Raw genomic sequence first — 8,753 nt, forward strand, 5'->3', positions numbered from 1 at the left:
AAAATGCCATGTCAATGTATATTAGAAGTTATTTAAGTTAGCATATAGCGTATAGCATTAAAAATTCCACAGTCAGGACGTCTGTGTGAATTTGCACTTGTTGTGTTGCAAACACAAACTAGCCTAGGTTGCCTATGGGTGAAATTAGTTGCATGACATGATGCCTCAATTCTAATAGTTGCTAGTTCAGCAAAACTAAAAACCTTCTGTGGCTAAGTAGCAACATATTAGCAAGAGGCTAATAAATAGCCTATAGGCTACTGTCACTAACGTCACTCATAGAAATCTGCATACCTTTATCTTTTGCCCGTTTCTCCTCTTCTTCTTTTCTTCTTTTTCTGATCTGGGCACCTGATGGCTTCTTTGGTCTTTTACTTTGATCCATGATGAAGATGAAGACTTGACATCATTACCTTTTGCCAACACCGTCCGTTCGCCCGTCAAACAACCAGAGTCACGCGATGTAAACAAATTCACGTAGATGCATGCACAGATTTTTTTTTTTACATTTTTCACATAACCCAATTGTGTTTCAGGGGTTCTTGACTGATGGTTGGTTCCAAAGCAGTGTGGTAGGTAGGTGAGGTAGGAGCAGGCTTGGCTGGCGAGGAGGATAGGCAGGGCTGGAATCAGGAAGGCAGGACTGTGAGCAGGAAAACAGGGTTATTATCAGGCAAAACACACCAGGCAAATAGAGCTCACTCAGCAAAAAAGGCTTGAACGTAGCTGCACTAACTGTAGAATAGCTGGAGGTATCTCCCTAACTCCAGCCCACCTGCAAACAACCATCATAACTAGAGAGGGAGCAGCTCCAAGGCAAACAACTGAGAAAGATGGTATTCAAGGAGCTAACTACTTAAGATTGTAGCCAGCCAGTTATTTGTTCGTTAAAATTTGTATTGATTTGTTTACAGTGACATGGCTGGTTAGCTAGCTTGTCTTGTTGTTTAACATGCTGTGGAATTATATTTACTGTATGTCAACCGTATGCAATGTTATTTACTTTGAATCTTGCTAACATAACGTTAGCTGTCTGGCTATAAGCTGAGCTGAAGGGTTCAGTGAGCTGAGTGGACTAGTTTATCTCCCATTGCTAAGTCGTATCTAAGGTCCCTCCTATTTACTGGAGTAGTGAACAACGTTTCCATTACATAAGAACCTGATGGGATTGTCATGATTGTTTCAGCTATTAGTCAAACTATGAGGTATTGCCAGGGAAATTGAGTTACTGCTTGTGAAAACCTTTATTCTTTACACAAATTAATCGTCTGAGATACCTCAGGGAATTTTCCTGAAAGGTTCTCTAAAAGTTACACAAAATAGCGTCTTAGAACCTTTTGGAAACATTCCCTGACAGTTCCTTTTTTTTGTTGAAAAAACAAAACTTTAAAGAACATTCCTAGAACGTTAAAAACATTCCTAAAACCTTAATTCTTGTCTCTTTTGTGGTGGGATTAAATAGTGAATTCATCATGTCCCACGACTCCCTCCCTCTGGTTGTACTACGCAGGCACCCAGGGGAGTGGACACGGGAGGAAAGCCGTGATCTGTCACTCGTCTGCAAGTCCCACATACTGTATCTCCCTGCCTCCTGTTGTCCAGTGGACTGATGTTACAAAGATTATGAAAATCTGTCAGTGCATCTGATGCATTATTATTTCCTAACTGGATGTTTAGTGATTTATGGATTATCAGCTCAGTCACTTGCTCATTAAACACTGCTGCAGTGTCTCTGGGCTTGTTAGGTAGAGCAGACAGGCCTGGGTGGCGGAGCAGCAGCATGGCAGCCTGGCGGAAGTGGACAGCCTGCTGTATGCTCTTACAAGCCCAGAGACACTCTGACAGTGAAGAGCAGCTTCAGAAGGTGATAGACACAGACAGGTGTAGCAGAAGACCAGGGGAGAGTCTGAAGAGGTCGGTGTGTTTGATCCATAAAATCTCCATGACCCAGCAACTGTCAGTTATACTGACAGAGATTTTTGTGGCCCTGGTAGTCCACCCAACAAGAGGGAGGGAGATTGGTGGGACCTGCGTCCACAGCCAAGTGCCTGATCTAGGCTATCCTCCTCTAGGGTAGTCCCCCAGAATACCAGCAGTTATTTATTCTTTCTGTGTCTTCAGCAATTTGACACCACAGTAACCATGTGATTGTGTTTTCTTTTTTCTTTTAATAAGTAGCACTGGGTTTGTTTTGGTCCCAGATTAAATTCAGCTAATTTGTGCATTTTGTGTATTTTTATTATTATTATTGTGTTATGTGTTGTGCAGCCATTCAAGCTGTGGCTCTCCCTGGAAAAACTGCACTGGTACACGTGAGCTCATATTCTGTGACAACAGTGCCACCTGCTGACTAAGTAATATTTTGCAGCTTGACTGATCTTTCATTGTAGAAACCTGCAAATAACTTGTTAAGTTCAGTTCAGGACTGTCTGACATTCTTGGTGTAGGTTTGGGTATGCCAATTACAAGCTCCCTTAAAACTTGCAACATCATGTCATGTGTTTTTGAGTTTGTATGCATGTGTATTGAGTTTCTGAAGAACAAAATTGTTCGTCAAAAACTATACTATGGGCATGTAATTCACTGTCACACCCTGGATCTATAATTACAACTAATTCTTAATTTATGACCATTTATTCCCTTTATAAAGCAGCCAATTTGCATTAAGATTGAATTATCTCAAGACTTGGCTATAATGGGTACAAATGAGTGACTGGAATATTTTGGAAGCAGCTACTGAACATTTGCCACAACTTTAAAATAAATAATTTAATATAATGACCACAGCCTGTGCATGTCAACAATTTTTGTAAGAAGCTGAAAGTATTCTAAATTGTGTTAAATCCTGAGAAAGGACTCAAACGTAATGAATATACCCCATTAAAAACCATTGTATGCATTCAAAACCTTTGTGCCATAGAACTCCATTAGCCAAAATTAAACTCAATGTGCTGCACTGGGCGATATGTTCCTTCATTACCATGAATACACGTCGTTTATGGTTTTAGATTCAATGCCACATACGGCAGCGTCAATTGTGGATTAATAGACTCTTATAAAGTCCCCATCAAGTTTTACAATTTGCTCCTGTGAGTAAAACTTCAGCAGTATAGCAGCCAGTTTCAGTAAGACCAGTTGTTCAGGAACACATGTGCATAGAGCACCAAACCACAGACCAAGGAACCTAAAAATAGGGGAAGGGTCATTAAGTCACTGAATCTCGCTTTGCGGTAAGACTGTGGTGTCTGCTGTATTGAAGTCAATGGGAGATGCACAAGGAACACACTAAAAACCAACATCTCTACATCATGACTTCTGATTAATACATGCCTCCAGAAAATGAAAGAACACAGTAGGTTAACCAGCGATTTTCCCCCCTAAATGATTGACAGGCCGATAATCAAATGACACAGGTCTAACTGATTTCCGCTGACGAGACCGCTAAGGAGCCTTTCCTCACAAATTTGAGGACAGGAACAATGTGTTAAGATATCTGTCGTCGACCTGCTCTCTGAAATGTCATTTTTTGGAGGCATTTCTGTTTCAGAAGTCATACAACGTAGATATGTTGGGTTTTAGACTTTCTCCATGCGTCTCCCATTGAAATCAATATAGCTGACAGTCTGGCACCAAAACGAGATTTGGTGACATAAAGATCCTTCCTTCTTTCGTGTCTTGCCACAGACCGGGAAGTCATTAACTGAGACACACAGCTAACACTTGATTTATTCTAAAGGCCTTCATTTTAATTTTGAAAGTGTATTTAAAAACAACCACATCACAACTGGACAGTGCTGCAACATCAAATTGTATTCAAACATTTATGATTATTTTAATTAAAAAAACACCAGATTTTACATTCCATCAAGGCTTATGTGATCATTTCCTGTACATGCCAAACATACGTGATGCCTTCAGGACATTTTCCAACAGAACGTAGAACGATTTCCATTTACAGCCTCAACCTCAATCAGGTTGATCAGACTTGGCTGAAACATGTGGTGTATCGATGACGAGCAGAAAAGCAGTCATATTTGAGCATGTAGACTGAGTAAGGAACCTTTCCACTCATTCTGAGAACAGACCAGCAGGAAAACTCTGGACACACAGGAACACAAAGCACAAGTATTACCAGACAGCTCATTCCCAAGTTAATGTCAGACTACTACAAGAAGCATGTTTCAGGTCTTCAGTCAGGTTCTGGTAAATAGTTATTACTCGAACCTGTGCCAAAGTCCGGAGGTTTCTCTCCCAATACCAAGATTCCACAGCAGAGAGGAGGAGGTCTCTGCCACAGCAGTACAAGATTGGGTTTACACATCTCCACATACAAAGAACTGTATCACACCAAGATGTCATACATACCCTGGTGAGTCAGTTCTATGCACTCGTTTGACGCTCCCTGACGGCCAGCTGTTCCCCATGCTCCTGTAGAGAAATTAAGAGCAATAAGTGACAATGGACCCATACTACTGGTCGCTGCAGACAGTTGCAGCTGCTATGCTCAAGCTTTCAAGTTCACCATGGTGTTTTTTTCTGCATGCTGCGTTATATTTTATCATCACAACATGTATAATGACTTGACTGAAGGTACACTGGTTCAGCCACACTCACCTTCAGTCAGTCTGGAGCATGACTGTCAGCTCCAAACTGAGCAGCTCATCAAAGACTCTGCCTGCAACATATGCAAGAAAAGTGTTCGATTCAGACAGGTTTAAAGAATGTTTTGAATTTCTGTTAACCGTTTAAGCAATTCTGTTTCACTTTAAAATGACATATCAGATGTGAAAAGAGTCCAATAAAATACAGATCCATGTAGATCTTTGCCATCCAAACCAATAGTAAAATCACGTCAAACATTGGACCACAAACAGAACTGGGGTCTCATTTATAAATATTGTGCATGCACAAAATGGGGTCTGAAAGGTGTATTTCCCATGTTAAATCAGATCAGTCAAATCAGCAGTGTCATTTGTACTTTCCCTTTTACTACAGCATAACTATTCAATAAACCCATTTTAAAAACCTAAAAGATAAGTTAACTCAAATCATTTCATCAGTGCCGTCTCACCATCACATTCACACCCCCGGAGCGCAGGGGAGAGGGCCGGACTGTTTGGTAATGAATCATCATCGTAGGTTGTGGAGATACAAGATTACCTCATATCATAGAATGAATACCATACACATAAAAACATACAAGTACGATTTCAGTCAGACGAACACTGGATACCATACAAACACCATCTTCTGCAGTCATCTCACCCAGAACATTTTCACTACCATCACATATGGATTGTGTAAATTAAGAACGTGTGGAAATAAAGTCAGTGACAGCTTTCGTCCAATCGTTACACTTCATATCCTCATGAGTCCTAATCATAACGCAGGCCGAGCCCACCTTAACTAAACGTCACTAAATAAAATCGTGTTCATGCATCAAACTTCCATTTTCAAATGATCTCAGGGTGGGGGATAACACTGATCATTGCAACCATTTTGGAAAGTTGAACAGGCTGTGTGATCGCTTTAAACAAATACTGCTGTGCCACTCGTGCATAATGCTGCATTGACTGCACAGACTGTCACGGTCTTTGCACTGCTTGAGGACTATGAATGAACATTTACAATATATGCCTTGTAACCTCCACCTTACCAATAAACACCTTGTTCTCTGTGCCAGAAATATGTATTTTCTTTGTCTCTTGTCAATATGATAAACTGTAAAGGATGATTGATCAGCAGGCTCATTTCCATGCATTTACATTCATAAAGGTGCTTTGCATTGACAACTTATGGTTGAATGTGGGTGCGGAGAAGGTGGAATAAGGGGCTGATCCATGTGTGCACATTTCCAAGTTAATTTGGGATTTATAAAAGGAAATTGCGCACTGTTTTTGTCTGTGTACAGTACATTTCCTCATTTGTACGCATATGCAAACATTAATTGTGGATTCTCTGCAGTTTTATAAATAAAACCCCTGTTCAGTTGGGCCATATTTACATCTACGGTTATACCTAGTTGTCCTGCATGTATTTGAATTACTTGGTTGCTACTGAGGCTGGAACTACCATTTTTATATCCAAGTGGGGTTTAAAATTGCACTTTTAAACCTTCAATCACAACTTGCATCATGTAACACAAATGTCTGAACAAGCTATAGTAAATGATAGGACTTTGTGGTGTCACTTTGAATGTGCGGCCCTGCACTAGGCCTGCCCTGCTGTTGGATCAGGACAGGCCACTCTCGTTGGGCTGTGCTCTGCAACAGCTCAGATGCAGCAGACTCTAAAACAGAGCCAGCATATCTGAGTCCAGGTACAAAGACTTCCTCTACCAGCACTGTAACACCGAGCCAGACACAGACTGCCTGGTCAGCTGACTTAGAGCTGGGGTGGGAGAAGGGGAACGACCATGTCATCTCAACTCTTGTCATGTAACTAAACCTGCACTCCCCTTGTAGGTTAGAAGAGGTCACATAGTAGCTCATGCATATTTACCTTAAGTGCCAAAGACAAGGCAGGAGGGTCAGTAGTTCTATTCCATGGCTGATGCTCTGCCTTGGGACTTGGTCATGAAGTGACCCAGCATCTTTGAAAGGGACAAAAAGGACCTCACGTAAGTCAAAACATTAGTGGGTAGGCAGTCTACAATAAGGCTCTGTTCACTGGAGTACAGGCCTTCAAGATTTCACAGAGGACAAAAAAGCCACCACCCACTAACATCTGACTTTTGCCTGTAATTTCAATGGGCACAGTCATTTTCTCCAGTGTGGATATCAGCTCCAGCTCCTACCAGCTGTGATGGAAACACAACACCCAGGTGAACATACTACCGGCCTTTTCAGGTGCAATGTTATGATGCACATTGGAGTTAAGGCTGCTGGCTTTTTTACATTTTTCCAGCGGACTCTGTTCTGCGCTTCATTGTCCAGTGGTTTCTGTGTCATTATCCAAGCCTTGCCAGTTGGCAACTCATGAGGAGAAAAAAAAGGGAAGACGTCTCACTCTTTGCTATCCCTAACCCTTCCAGAAAAAAAAAAAAAAAAGTCTTTGGCAATAAACATTTAAAAAAAAAAAAAAAAAGGGGTCAACTACGTATTTTGCGCAGGTTTACCTGAAAAAACAAAAAACAAAAGACACTATACACACCAATTTTGGTGTAAATGTGGCATCAGAAATTGCTGGGGAAACGCTGGTGCAATTTATCCATTACATCAGCAGTGTTGGTAAATTTTGTAATGTTAGTCTACTCAATTTTTAATGACTAAGCCGACAAACTGTTTATACATTATAGGACTGCCAAGATGGCCCACTTTGGGATACAGATTTCCTGCTTTGATACAGTCAGCACTCCATTTTCACTGATAGGCAATTGTGATGGGCCACAATCAATCTTCTCAAACAGATTTACTGGGAATTAAGTTTTGATACCAGCACATAGTGAAGTTATTGAACATTTTAATAAGAAGGTGAGGAGATTCTCCTATCACATTTTAATGAATGGTCAATCCTGACAATAACACGATGCACATCAGTCACTATTCTTATGGTTTAATGCAACTCCTTTAAGTTGGTTGATATTTTCGCATAGCTTCCAGTTTTTCCACTGCACACATTCTCCAGGACGGTGAATATTGTCAACCTAATTTAGCTAACGTTAGCCAACCGCAGTCCATGATGGTGCGCACTTGTGCAGCTTTTAACAGGGCAGCCCAGAAAAATCAGAAAGATTACACAAGGATAGTATTACGATAACTCAAAAAGACACCGATAAACTAGTTTACATAAAAGCACAATTTCTGCACAGAAATATCGTCAGGTGTTCATTTTGCTTTATAGCTGCATTGAACAGTTTAGAGTTAACTGACTGACTGTCATTAGAGTACCATTTGATATAATAACAAGAAAATATACTTCATTAATCCCCTTAGGGAAATAACGTTTATAAATCAGAGTTGTTACACCAACATTCGTTTAAAAACAGCTGAAATACTTACCAGGTTTAACAGCAATCGGCCAGCAACCTGTTATGTATGGTGCTAGCAGACCGAAAGGCAGAATGGAAGTCACACACACATTTATAAGGTGAATATGCCGATGTGCATTATGGGAAAAGAGGCGTCTTCTTCTTCTTCTTCTTCGTGGTCATTATGCTGCATTCCAGTTACATGGGAGACCACTCGCCCGAGTTGCGAAGTGGGAAATCTCGCAGCTGTCTCGCGACATTTCACGAGGCACGCCCCCTTTTGGTCGGAATATCCACTGTCCGACTCGGTTCTCCTGCGAGTACACCGAGTTGAGCGAGGATAGACCATGGATCTATTATTAATGGATACCAGACCAAAAATGGCGGCCGTTGATTTCAACGGAGTTGCTCGCCTGGCGCATACGCCGAAAAAGTTTCTGACTTCCGGGTTTACTTCCGCGTTATGGGGCCCATAGAGCATGCGCAGTTGAGTCACCCCCCATGATGCTCTGGGGCCTCCCATCATGCCCTGCGGCAATGAGAACGAGCAAATCGCGTTCTGGACAAGCGCTGCGCGCTCATGAGTGCTTGTGGATGAGTTTGACCGGTAATGACAAATCTACACAATCAAATGATGGATTTATAGGGCACATCAACCGATGATGTTCTCAAAGTCATGGTTATAAACTGTACGTGGTTAATTTGTGTTGTTTTATTTATTTTTTTAAGTAAGGATAAAGCGAGTCATTTTTATTAAGGTTAATCTAAAATAAAAAAAATATGG

The 8,753-nt window shown here is 41.2% G+C and overlaps 1 protein-coding gene and 1 non-coding gene across 3 annotated transcripts in view; both read right to left on the bottom strand.

The window, feature by feature from the left end:
* The window catches only part of hvcn1 (hydrogen voltage-gated channel 1), a 35,598-nt gene extending 27,505 nt beyond the window's left edge, over positions 1-8,093 (bottom strand). The window contains exons 1-6 of one of the 2 annotated variants that reach the window (XR_012180449.1): positions 8,001-8,093; positions 6,502-6,592; positions 4,615-4,675; positions 4,366-4,428; positions 4,225-4,288; positions 295-4,098 (exon numbers count right to left, since the gene is read on the bottom strand). The gene's annotated coding sequence lies outside the window, so the exon portion shown is untranslated. The remainder of the gene's footprint in view (positions 1-294; positions 4,099-4,224; positions 4,289-4,365; positions 4,429-4,614; positions 4,676-6,501; positions 6,593-8,000) is intronic. The other variant, XR_012180447.1, reaches the window with a different exon arrangement.
* Positions 6,195-6,395, bottom strand: LOC141013874 (small nucleolar RNA SNORA74). The gene has a single exon (XR_012180461.1). It is a non-coding gene; the product is annotated as a small nucleolar RNA SNORA74 (small nucleolar RNA).
* Positions 8,094-8,753: the final 660 nt, after the last annotated feature.

This window comes from Pagrus major, chromosome 18 (assembly GCF_040436345.1).
Source record: "Pagrus major chromosome 18, Pma_NU_1.0".
Taxonomy (NCBI): Eukaryota; Metazoa; Chordata; class Actinopteri; order Spariformes; family Sparidae; genus Pagrus; species Pagrus major.